Below are 12,185 nucleotides of genomic sequence, written 5' to 3' on the forward strand. Positions count from 1 at the left end.
ACTTTCAGTTGTGCCTGCAAACAAACCAGAAGCCAGTGAAGATCTTTCTACCTTAGGAAACTATGATAACTGGGTACCAGTTAATAGTTTTGTGTTGTTGAATGAGTTGCAGTTTCTGAATACCCTAAGTTGGCAGTAGAACACATCATGTATTGTAGGAATCTAACCTGGATGTTACCAAGACATAGATAACTGTAGCAAAAAGCAAATATCTTTGTCAAACCCAAGGTGGCTCACAACAAACAAAATACTGATAATTTACAACATAAGTCTTCATAATAAGAGCCAAAATTAAAATCTGAACCATAGGCAGTCCACAACAAAAATGCTAACCCAGAAAACTAATAAACTCAAAAGCCAGGAAAGCACTACAGAAAATATTGTTCTCCACTCACATAATTAAAAAACCGAATTTTAAGACACTACCTGAAAGATGGAAGCTTAGGGGAGGGCATTCCACAAGGTTGGGGTCATCGCTGAAAATGCTGCCAGTGCTAGTATCTCAGATGAGTCAGGCACTTGAAGCATAGCCTTAGATTAGTGGAGTATGTGCAAAGGCGTATACATATATGTGTGTGTGTGTGTGTATCTATCTGTGTGTGTGTGTGTGTGTGTGTGTGTGTGTGAGAGAGAGAGAGAGAGAGAGAGAACGGTCCTTACGTACCCAGATCCAAAACCATTTGGGGTTTAAAGGCACCTACATATTGAAATAAGCCTGAAAACAATGTAATGTAAATCATGTAGAGATGGGTGATGTGTTCCCAAAGAGCAGTCCCTAAAAGTCTGACTGCTGCACTTAATACCAACTGCAATTTTAAATGCTTTGCAAAGATAGGCTCATGTAGAGAACATTGTAATTATCCAAGCTAGAATGGACTAGAGCGTAATTATGACTACATGAAACTTCTTCAAAGGAGACCACAAATAGCACACTGGCCAAAGCTGGTAAAAGGTACTTTTTGTTACCAAGGCCACGAACCTTTAGGAGAAGTCCTGAATCAAGTCAAGAGGTTAGTAGGCTGGGCAAATGATATTATTGAATAACTATTTAAGCCCAGTGTTGATTTATAATTCTACAGATGTTGTTACACATGTATAAAGCCCAACATTTTGCTGATAGTATCCCTTTTTGTTCAAGATTCATTAGGAAAGTCACAGACCAAATGTAGAAGATGAGCTCTAGTGTTTTTAAATCAACACCTGAAGGTTAAGCAAACAACTAGTTCCATATAGAACTAATGGAGCCTACTTCTGCTTCTTCTAACATGGTAATTCTTACCTAGCACTCCCTGCTCTGAATTTAATTTATCTGTCAGCACAGTTATCAAAAGTTTTTGCCTATCTATTGTGTGGCTGCCATCTTGTTGCATTCTCCCCCACAAAACATCAGGGTCCCCTGGGTTTCTGTCCCATGTGCTGTTATATTTATTTTAGTAGATTTCTATACCGCCTTTCATTAAAACAATCTCAGAGTGGCTCACACAAGTTTGTTTATTTATTTAAAATATTTATACCCTGCCCCTCCAGTGCACTACTGCTTGGGGTGGCTCACAACAGTAAGATAGATACAAGTTACAATAAAAGTAATAAAATTAACTAATTTAAACAAAAAGGTTGTCTGATTAAAAGCCACAATCATTATTAGGTTCAATTAAAGGTTATTTTAAAATCTAAAAACTGAAAATTATAAAAAGCTAAAAAATCTACAAGATATAGCAAAAAAAAAAATCATTAAAAAGCCTCCTTTAAAAAGGTGTGTTTTCAGATATTTTTTAAAACATTGAGGAAAGGAGCATGGCAAAGCTCTTCAGGGAGGGCGTTCCCAAGCTGAGGTACCACAACCAAAAAGGCCCCGTCTCTAGTGCCTGCCAACCGGATCTCTGTTAGTGGCAGGCCCATGAGCAGGGCCTGAGATGATGAGCAGAGGGCCCTGGCAGATTCATATGGGTGAATGTGCTCTGACAGGTACCCTGGCCCAAGCCCTGGTCAATACCAACACCTTGAATCTAGCCTGCGCGCAGGCTGGTAGCCAATGAGGCTGACGCAGGATAGGTGTAATATTTGTGAAGCGACTTGCTCCCATGAGCATCCTTGCGGCAGCATTCTGAACCAGCTGAAGCTCCCAAACAGTCTTCAGGGGCAGCCCAACATAGAGTGCATTGCAGTAGTCCAATCTGGATGTTGCCAACACATGAGTGACTGAGGTCAGGTCCGACTTCTCCAAGTAGAATCGCAGCTGGTGTACCAGCTGTAGTTGGTAAAAGCCACCACCTGTGCCTCCAAGGACAGCATTGGGTCCAGAAGCACCCCCAAGCTGTGGACTTTGTCGTTCAGAGGGAGCATGACTCTGTCCAAGATCAGATTTACCTCATTACTTGGATGATCAGTTCTGCCAACCCCGAGCACTTCCGTCTTATCTGGATTAAGTTTCAGCTTGTTTGCCCCCATCCAGTCCAGAATAGTCTCCAAGCCCCGGTTCAGAGCATCCACTGCCTCCCTGGTGTCTGCTCACTTAAAAGATAGGTAGAGCTGAGTGTCATCAGTTCTCCCAGGGGCTTCATGTAAATGTTAAACAGCATGAAGAATAGAATACACTGTAGATCCTTGTGGCACCCTATAGGCCAAAGGGTGGAGCAGGCACCACCCAGCACCACCTTCTGAATACAATCCTCTAGGTAGGAGCAAAGCCATCGTATAACCGTACCCCCAAGTCCCAACCCAGAGAGATGTCCCAGAAGGACTCCATGGTTGATGGTATCGAAAGCAGCTGATAGGTCCAGGAGGATCAACAGTCACATTCCCTCTGTCTGTTTCCCAGCGTAGGTCATCCATCAGGGCGACCAAGGCAATTTAAGTCTCATATCCAGGTCGGAGCCAGACTGGAAAGGATCCAAGTAATCAGATTCATTCAGGGCTGCCAGGAGCTGAGATGCCACAATGCTCTCCAACACCTTGCCCAAGAAGGGGCGGTTTGAAACTGGTCAAAAGTTTATTTAAGTCATCTGGGTCTAATGAGGACTTTTAAAGGAGGGGCCTAATGACTGCCTCCTTCAGGCAAGGGGGGACCACCCCCTGCTCTAGAGAGACATTCACCACCCCTGCCACCCATGGACCCAGTCCCTTCCTACAAGCCTTCATCAACCATGAAGGGCAAGGGTCAAAGACACATGTGGTAGGCCTCAACCTTCCAAGCAGCCTGTCCACCTCAGGCAACGCAGTCTGAAAACCATCCAATATAACAAGATCAGACGGTGTGCTGGCAACATCCAGTTCTGGTGCCGCAAAAATCTTCGCATCCAAGTCAGAACAGATATGGGTGATTTTATCTGCAAAATGTAAAGCAAATCAGTCACAGCAGGCTGCCGAGGTTTCTGTTTGATGGTCTTTGTGGTCCTCACCTAAGAGGCCCCGAACCATTCGAAAAAGCTCTGCTAGATGACATTAAGCTGACGTGATGGTGGTGGGAAAGTAGGATTTCTTCACCACCATCACCGCCATAGAGATAGGCCCTAATATGGGCTCTAGCCTGTGTTCGGTCACATTCATTCAGAGTTTTTCTCCAACAACACTCAAGCTGTCTACCGGCCTGCTTCATTGTCTGTAACTCAACTGTATACCAGGGACTTGCTTGGGCTCGGCGGGTCAGGAGAGGGCGCCTAGGCATTACTGTGTCAATCACCCGGCCCATCTCCTCATACCAAATGGAGACCAGGGCATCAACAGGATGATCCACTCTCTCAGCAGGAAACTCCTCCAGAGCCGTCAGGAATCCATCAGGATCCATAAGCCTCTGGGGGCGGACCATCCTAACTTGTCCCCCACTCCTGCAGAGGTGTTTTGGGTCCACCCTCAGTTCAAGTTAAAACAAGACTACAAAATTACACAGTTAAAATGCCAGCTAGAATATAAAAATACAAATCTGATTTATAGGCAGATATTAGACTGTATTATACAGATGGTATGATACAGCCAGATATTGGACACATTAACATGATTATTATTTATTAAAAATTTCTTGTATACCACCTCCTCCAAAGACTAGGCAATGAATAACAACATCATCATCAATAACAGTTTATACATGTTTCCGGGCAGAATACAAAGTGCTGGTTATTACCTTTAAAGCCCTGAATGGCCTTTAATTCCAGGTTTCCTCAGAGAGCGCCTTCTTCTGAGTGATCCCCATCACACATTAAGGTCATCTGAAGAGGTCCGTCTCCAGCTACCACCGGTGCATCTGGTGGCGACTCAGAGGTGGGCTTTCTCTGTAGCCGTTCCTGGACTGTGGAATGTACTCCCTGCAGAAATCCACAATTTGTATTCTTTATTGGCCTTCAGGAGATCCCTTAAAACCTATCTCTTTGGCCTGGCCTTCCAGGGTTTTTAAATAGTTGTAATTGGTTTTAATGTTATAACCTGGTTTTCAGGGTTTTTAAATTATGGTTATGATTGTTTTATGATGTTTAATTGTTAAATGGTTTACACTGTTTTATAATTTGTTTTAATTGTTAACTGATTTTAATGGTTTTGTTTTAATTGTAAACTGCCCTGATCCATTTTGGAAGGGTGGGATAAAAATTATAATAATAATTAAAAGACAAATGCCCGGTGAAACAGGTGGGTCTTAAGGGCCTTAAAAGCAGCCAGTGGGTGGGCAGGGGCGGCGAACGAATCTGGAGGGGAAGAGGGGTGGTCATAGAGAAGGCTCTTCCACAGGCCCAGGCACCACACACTACACCAGGGCCTGGGACACTAAGGAGGGCCAGCTGAGAAGACCTCAGAGGTCAGGATACAGCCGGCCAAGAGAGGTGATCCCGGAGATATACAGGTGCTAAGCCCATAAGGATTTAGTAGGTGAGAACCAGCACTTTGAATTGGACCCGGAAGTGAACAGGCAACCAGTGCAGCGACCGTAAAAGAGAGGTGACACTATCAAATCTATGGCCACCCATAAGGAGGCGGGCTGCTGTATTCTGGACTCGTTGAAGCTTCCGAATTGTTTTCAAAGGCAACCCTAGTTAGAGTTCATTACAGTAATCCAAACGTAAGGTAACAAAGGCATGAGTTACTGTTGCCAGGGCCTGCCGATCGAGAAAAGACCATAACTGATGAACCAGCCGAAGCTGGGCAAAGGCACCCCTGGCCATGGCCTCCACCTGCTGTTCAAGCAGGAGCTGCGAGTCCAGAAAGACCCCCAGATCATGAACCATCTCTCTCAAGGGAAGCACAACCCCGTTAGGAGACAAACTCACACATGGCAACGTTGGATGATTCGTTGCTGTTTGGAGTAAAAAATCCTCGATTTCATAGTCTATAGTTTGGATTGTTTAGTTGAGAGGAATTTAAGGTGGTTTAGTGTACGCATTGATATTAAGGAGGCTAAAAAGGGCAGAATCTGCACAAAATGGTGAAGCAAACCTGACCTGGTCCAAAGGGCCCGACTCCCATTCATTCCAGTGGGACAAGCAGGAGAGGGAGTCAGGAGATTGTGTGCAAAATTGATTCAAACAAAAATGGTGACATCTGATCTCTGGTGGTTCTCCAGTTCATGGTATTTGCAGTGGAGGGTTCCTTTACAACTTATTTCTGTAACTATCACTGTTAGTAATAACTAGTTTTTGTGTTGTATTGTTGTATGCAACATTAACTGTTTATTTACATCAAATATCGCAAAACCATATACAGTATACCACTAAAGCTTTGTGGTGTCTGTCCTGTGTATTCCAAACAGGTTTTTTAAAATCCTGTGCTTCTGGACAACTCTGATCAGGAAGTAGAATCAATTGTACATAAAATGTGGAGGATGATTAAGAGGGAGTGGGTTTCCCATGTTTGACTGGTTTCCCATTGTTTACTGCTAAAAGGAAATCAGTAAATTCTTGTATTAGAACACTGATAAAACTGTTTTGAGTACAGCTTTGTTTATGTCTGGAATCTTTCATACTGTAAGTTTTTTTGAGAACTAAATATGATGTAAGCACTGTTGTTGCATGTTGAGACTTGAATTGTTGTAAGCAGTTAAATTTGCTTGAGAGGCCTCCAGGGTGAAATGAATAGATCTCTTACATTATAATGTTTCCTGTAGCTGCTTGGTAGGGAAGGGTAATGGGGGAGTGGGGGAACCCTGCAGCTTAAGCAAGTTAAAACAAGTATGTAACTGACATGAAGTCCGAAGTATGCTTCTTGAACCTTTGCAATTGCTCACTAATGAGGCACAGATAACTTGGTTAAATATGTTAAATATGTTAAAAATATAAATATTTAACTCTCTTTCTTGTAACATGAATAGGCTTTCCTGAAAATACTTATTGTCACTAATGAGGCACAGATAACTTGGTTAAATATGTTAAAAATATAAATATTTAACTCTCTTGCTTGTAACATGAATAGGCTTTCCTGAAAATACTTATTGTCACTAATGAGGCACAGATAACTTGGTTAAATATGTTAAAAATATAAATATTTAACTCTCTTGCTTGTAACATGAATAGGCTTTCCTGCAAATACTTATTGTACGTATAGCCATTAACTGTCAAAGGAAGTTAAGAAGGAAAATGAAGTGCCTTATCTGACAGGTAGTAGCGGGATGGGAAATTTAAACACCCCTGGTCTCCTATACTCACTTCCATGACTCTTAGAAGCCTATTATATGCCTGGTAAATAATAATCCACCATGTATGAAATGGTCAGTGAAACAGGCCCCAAAGGAAATTTGTTTACCTTGTAGAGCACTCCATGCAGCCTGCTGTAGTTTTGTGGCCTTTTGTGCATTGAGTGTTTGTGAACATATGAGATTGCCTTGTACTGAGTCGGACTATGTATCCATCCAGCTCAGTATTGTATACATTGAGTGGCAGTGGATCTCAGAGTTTCAGACAGGAGCTTTTCCCAGCTCTCCCTGAAGATGCTAGGGATTGAGTAATTTATTCTCAATGTCATGGAAGATGAGGTCATTGCTAGGTTGAATTTATAACTCTCTCTGAGACTATGCTCTTTGCTGCTTGAGAAGAGGGCAAGTGGAATGCTGACCCATTTAAGAAGTTGAATTGAAGCTGCCTTGAGGACCCTTTTTAGATCAAATTGCAAGGTCTTACTATATAAACTATTTACCAATCTATTATTCCCCTTTTCTTATTTCTTTTCTAGCTTTCTTCACATCGGAGCCTTGTATTTTATATCTGTCCTGGAGGGGAATAAACATTTTTTCATCTTTGTGCATACTGTTACATATTTAAAGCACAAGCTTGGCTCCTAGAAAAGAAATGTCTTGATGGGCCCATCCTGGGTGATTTGAATAATAAACTGCTGATCGCAGATGGCTTCAAATAGGTAAGGCTGTATATTATCTTGAATAATCTATAAATTGTAGCCTTATGTTAATCTGTTCTCCCCCGCCCATGCTTTTATTTCTTTCCCAAATATTCCTATGCAATGCAATATATGATCTTTAATTCATCACCTGCTTTTTATCTTAATTATCCTTAAAGCTAGCATTGGGAAGAAAACGTGGCGTAGTTTGTGTCTAACCAGTGTACTGGAATATCTTATTTTATCTGCAAACTTGCAAATATAGTGCTGGTGAAAAATGAATTGGGCTCACTATTGATTAAACAAGAAAAACTGTGTGTAGTATACTTGGTTTTCAGTCTCTTAAATAGTCAACAAGCACTTCTTCTTAATCCTAGATGAAGCAGATATTGATTCGCCCTGAATTAGGTGAAATTGTATTTGGAAGAAGTGATGGTGGTCCTGTCAATTGAATTCAGAGGTTTTAATTTCTATATATTCTAAGATAGATAGAGGCACAAACCTTTCAGATAAACCAAAAGGGGACAGAGTAGAACCAGGAGTAGAGCAGATGGAAACACATGACAGCTGGTCAAAAAGGTCAGATGACAGTAAGGGAGATAGCACATGCCAATGCCATGTAAGACACTCCGCATATACGTGTTTATATACCAGTGCCAGAAGCCTTTGAGCCAAGGGGGCGAACTGGAGTGCTTGGTTGCTAATGATATAGTGAGCATAATGAAAATGGTGGAAAGGTGAGAACCAGTGGTACTAGGGCCTTTCTTAGGGTGGGGTGACAAGGGTGATCACCCTGAGCCACGTGCAGGCACAGGCCCTGCTCTGGGCACATTGCAGCCTGCCTTGCTCTCTCCCAGTCCCAGCAATTTATTCCCCCCTGACCCCGGCAGCCCAGCCAAGAGCCAACCTTTTTTTTAGCAAGGTGTGGACTTGCTTACTGTTGAAAGACTCCCTGCAGGAAAACTCCTACAGCTCCCTGGCTCTTCACTGCTGCATCTCAGCTGTTTGGTGGGTGGGCGGGGCTTCCGGAGAGGCCTGTAGCTGCCAGCGTCCCTGAAGCTCTCTAGTGCTGGCTGGCAGACAAACTGCCTGCTGCAGGCAGCAGGGAAGTAAGAAAGAAGGCAGAGTTGCCAGTGCTGCCTGCCCATGCCCACCACAGTGCTGTGCAGACTCCTTGCCCTGCCTGTGCCTGCTGACAGACATAGAAATTGAGGTATAATGTGATTTCCTTTTTGTGATTATTGCCCTCACCCTTGAATATTTAGGTAACGGCTTGCCATGGGGCTTTGATATCGGGCACCGATGAAGGGCAGATTGAGAAGGCTCTGAATATTTAATTTGCCCAATCAATTTCAATTCGTGATTTTTTTTAAATTAAAAAAAACAACCTTCAAAAAAGTCCTATAAGTGGCTTGTTACATGGCAGAAAATTACAAAAACATCTAGAATAAACAAACAATGTATAACATATTTATAAATGCACTATGCTCAAGTTTGTTTGCAATCCAGAAGGTCTGAATGAAGCATGTGTTGTGCTTTTTAAATTTTTATTTCCCCCCCTTACAGGAGCCCCTGGTGGCGCAGTGGTAAAACTGCTGCCCTGTAACCAGAAGGTTACAAGTTCGATCCTGACCAAGGGGCTCAAGGTTGACTCAGCCTTCCATTCTTCCGAGGTCGGTAAAATGAGTACCCAGAATGTTGGGGGGTAATATGCTAAATCATTGTAAACCCCTTAGAGAGCTTCCAGCTATAGAGCGGTATATAAATGTAAGTGCTATTGCTATTACAAATGCACTATATGTCCAAGCTGGTTGGACATGTCCAAAAACCTCCCTCCCTCCTTTACTCGCACTATTTACACAGTAAGTCATCAGTCAGTATGGTTCTGTAATGATATGAGGAGGCCCTGCACATGCTGATTCACCTTCTGTCCCGCACCCACTAGGGACGGCCCTGAGTTGAACACTGTTATTACTGGATACAAACTCTACAGAAAGGATGGAGTGTGGGTGGATTGGGAGTGGGGTAGTATTGTATAGTAAAGAAGGGATAGAATTCAAGAAGCTACCTAGGAGGACCAGCGTCCTCCATAGGATCATTAAGGGGGACAATACAAGGACTGAAAGGAAATATGTTATGATTTTTATATTGTAACTGTTTTATAAATGTTGTGAGCTGCCCTGAGCATTACTGTACTGGAGGGCCGGGTATAAATATTTCAAATAAATAAATAAATAAATAAATAAATAAATAAATAAAACATGACTTCAATTACTTTCACATAGACTGGGTAAATTCACTTTTGGGTATTGACAGAGAGGCTAAATATCTAAATATGCTAAATGACTGCTTTAGTACAGTTGGTTGTGAAACCAACCAGAGGGAAGGTGACCTTGGACTTGATCCTGAGTGGTGCCTAGGACCTGCTGCCAGAGTTGTAGAACTGCTGGGGAACAGTGACCTTAGTGTGATCCAGTTCAGCTTATATGCAAGTGAAGTATTGCCAAAGAAGATGTTATGGACTTCAGAAGAGAAAACTTCTTAAAAATGAGGGAATTGTTAAAAAAGAAGCTGAAAGGGAAAATCAGGAGCATCAGATCACTCCAGAAAGCATGGAACTTATGTAAAACCATAGAAATAGAAGTTCAGTTGGAATGTATACCAAGAAGGAGGAAAAATACCACAAAATTCAGGAGGATGCCAGCATGGCTAACAAGTAGAGTCGGGAGCTATAAAAGGGAAGAAGACTTCCTTCAGAAAATTGATCCTGAGTGGTGTCCAAATGAAGAGAACAGAAAGGAATATAAAGTTTGGCAAAAGAAATGCAAGGAGACAATAAGGGATGCAAAAAGATTGCTTAAGGAGCATATAGCTAGAAATGTCAAGGGGAATAACAACTTCTTTTAAATACATCAGAAGCACAAAACCTGCCAGGGAAGCGGTTGACGCTTAGATGATGGTGAAAGGGATTATTAAGGAGGATAAGAAAACTCTCAGAGAGGCTCACAGTGGAGGATACTGACCAATATACCTGCTCTGGAACTGAGCTTCTCAGACTTGGAGGTTAAAGAACTGGGCCAATTGGAGGTGATGAGAGAGGATGTCCTAAATGTATTGAAAAACTAAAAATTAACAAATCACCAGGGCCTGATGGCATCCACCCAAGAGTTCTGCAGGAACTCAGATGTGACATTGCTGATCTCCTCGCAAAAATATATGACTTGTCCCTACAATCGGGCTCTGTACCCTAGAGGACTGGAAAGTTCTCAATGTAAACCCAATTTTCAAAAAGCAATGAATCCAGGGATCCAGGAAACTACAGGTTGGTTGGTTAGCTTAACTTATGTGCCTGGTAAATTGATGGAAAGCATACTTAAGGACACAATTATTAAACATATAGAACAAGCAGCCTTTCTGAAGGAGAACCAGCATGGCTTCTGCAATGGTAAATCTTGCTTCACCAAACTTTTGAAGTTCTTTGAGAGTGTCAGTAGGCATGTGGATAAAGGTGATATGTTTAACATAGTGTACTTGCACTTCCAAAATGTTTCTGACAAGGTTCCCCACCAAAGGCTCTTAAGTTAACTTAGCAGTCATGGGATAAGGAAACAGGTTCAACTGTGGATTGGTAACTTGTTGAAGGACAGGAAACAGAGGGTAGGAATAAATGGATAATTGTCACAATGGAAGTACCATATTTTTAGGCAGAAACACCGCATTGGCATAAACGCTGCAGCTAAGCAGAACATTAAGTAAAAGTGGCCATTTGCACTTGCCCTGTCTGGTGCGCAGCTTCTAAAACCACACTGTGAAGGTGCGTCCCAGTAACACACATGTGGCCTGGCCTTGCTGCGCCACGGGCCCAAGCTGGCTACCCTCACCCGAGCAAACTCCTTTGGGAGAGAGAGCAAGGGGGTGAAATGCCCCCCCCCGGAGTGCAAATGGTCGACGTGGCCATGGGAGATGAAAGGGGGGGCCAAGCAAACCCAGGGTCAGGAAGACCCAGCTGTGCTGTTGCTGCTCCTCTGCCACCTCCGTTGCTTCCAGGCCCTGTTGGCCACATGGAGCCTCTTGTCAGTCCGAGGATCCTGCTGTGCCTCCTTCCATCATCCCTCCATTCGCACGTAAGCATTGCATCAGCATAAATGCTGCAGGTGGAGAAAATTAATGTTCAAACACTATGCGCTGTGGCGTTTCTGCTGAAAAATATGATAAGTAAGAAGTGGGGTCACCTGGGGATCTGTACTAGGGCCAGTGCTCTTTAATTTGTTCATAAATGATCTAGAAGTTGGGGCCAAATGTGGCCAAATTTGCAAATCATCCTAAACTATTTAGGGTAGTAAAATCCAAAACAAATTGTGAGGAGCTCCAAAAGGCTCTTTCCAAACTGGGTGAGTGGTAGAGATGTGCACAAAACCAGTTTGCCCAGTTCGATTCAAATTCTAACCCAGTTCGAACCAGGAGGGGGAGGTTCAGTTTTGGTTTTGCGCGAACCCTCCCCCCCGGGTTCGGTTTGGTTTCAAACTGGTTCGAATTGTTTCAAATCTCCAAATGTGGGTGGGGTGGTAGCTGGCAACAATGGGTACCTATCATCCAAACCCCAAAGCAATCGGACACTCATACGATTTTTATGAATTTTTGAATTTCATTTTAATTTTTTTCTCATAGGGTATAATGGGACTTGAACAAGCCCATTATCCCCTATTGTGGAGCACCTAGGGGCACAAAAGTGGGGTGGTTGGTAGGCACCCAGGGGTGCCTACCACCCACAAAACCCCAAGGCAATCAGACACTCCTCCGATTATTGGTGAATTTTAAAAGTATTTTTGAATTCCTCATAGGGAATAATGAGGATTGCAGCAAATGTATAGCTTCAC

General features: G+C 42.8%; 1 protein-coding gene across 1 annotated transcript in view; it reads left to right on the forward strand.

The window, feature by feature from the left end:
- Window positions 1–12,185, forward strand: part of FRYL (FRY like transcription coactivator) — a 286,750-nt gene that overhangs the window by 16,012 nt on the left and 258,553 nt on the right. The window contains exon 2 of the mRNA XM_053253420.1: window positions 7,147–7,329. The gene's annotated coding sequence lies outside the window, so the exon portion shown is untranslated. The remainder of the gene's footprint in view (window positions 1–7,146; window positions 7,330–12,185) is intronic.

Source organism: Hemicordylus capensis, chromosome 5 (genome assembly GCF_027244095.1).
Source record: "Hemicordylus capensis ecotype Gifberg chromosome 5, rHemCap1.1.pri, whole genome shotgun sequence".
NCBI classification, from domain to species: domain Eukaryota; kingdom Metazoa; phylum Chordata; class Lepidosauria; order Squamata; family Cordylidae; genus Hemicordylus; species Hemicordylus capensis.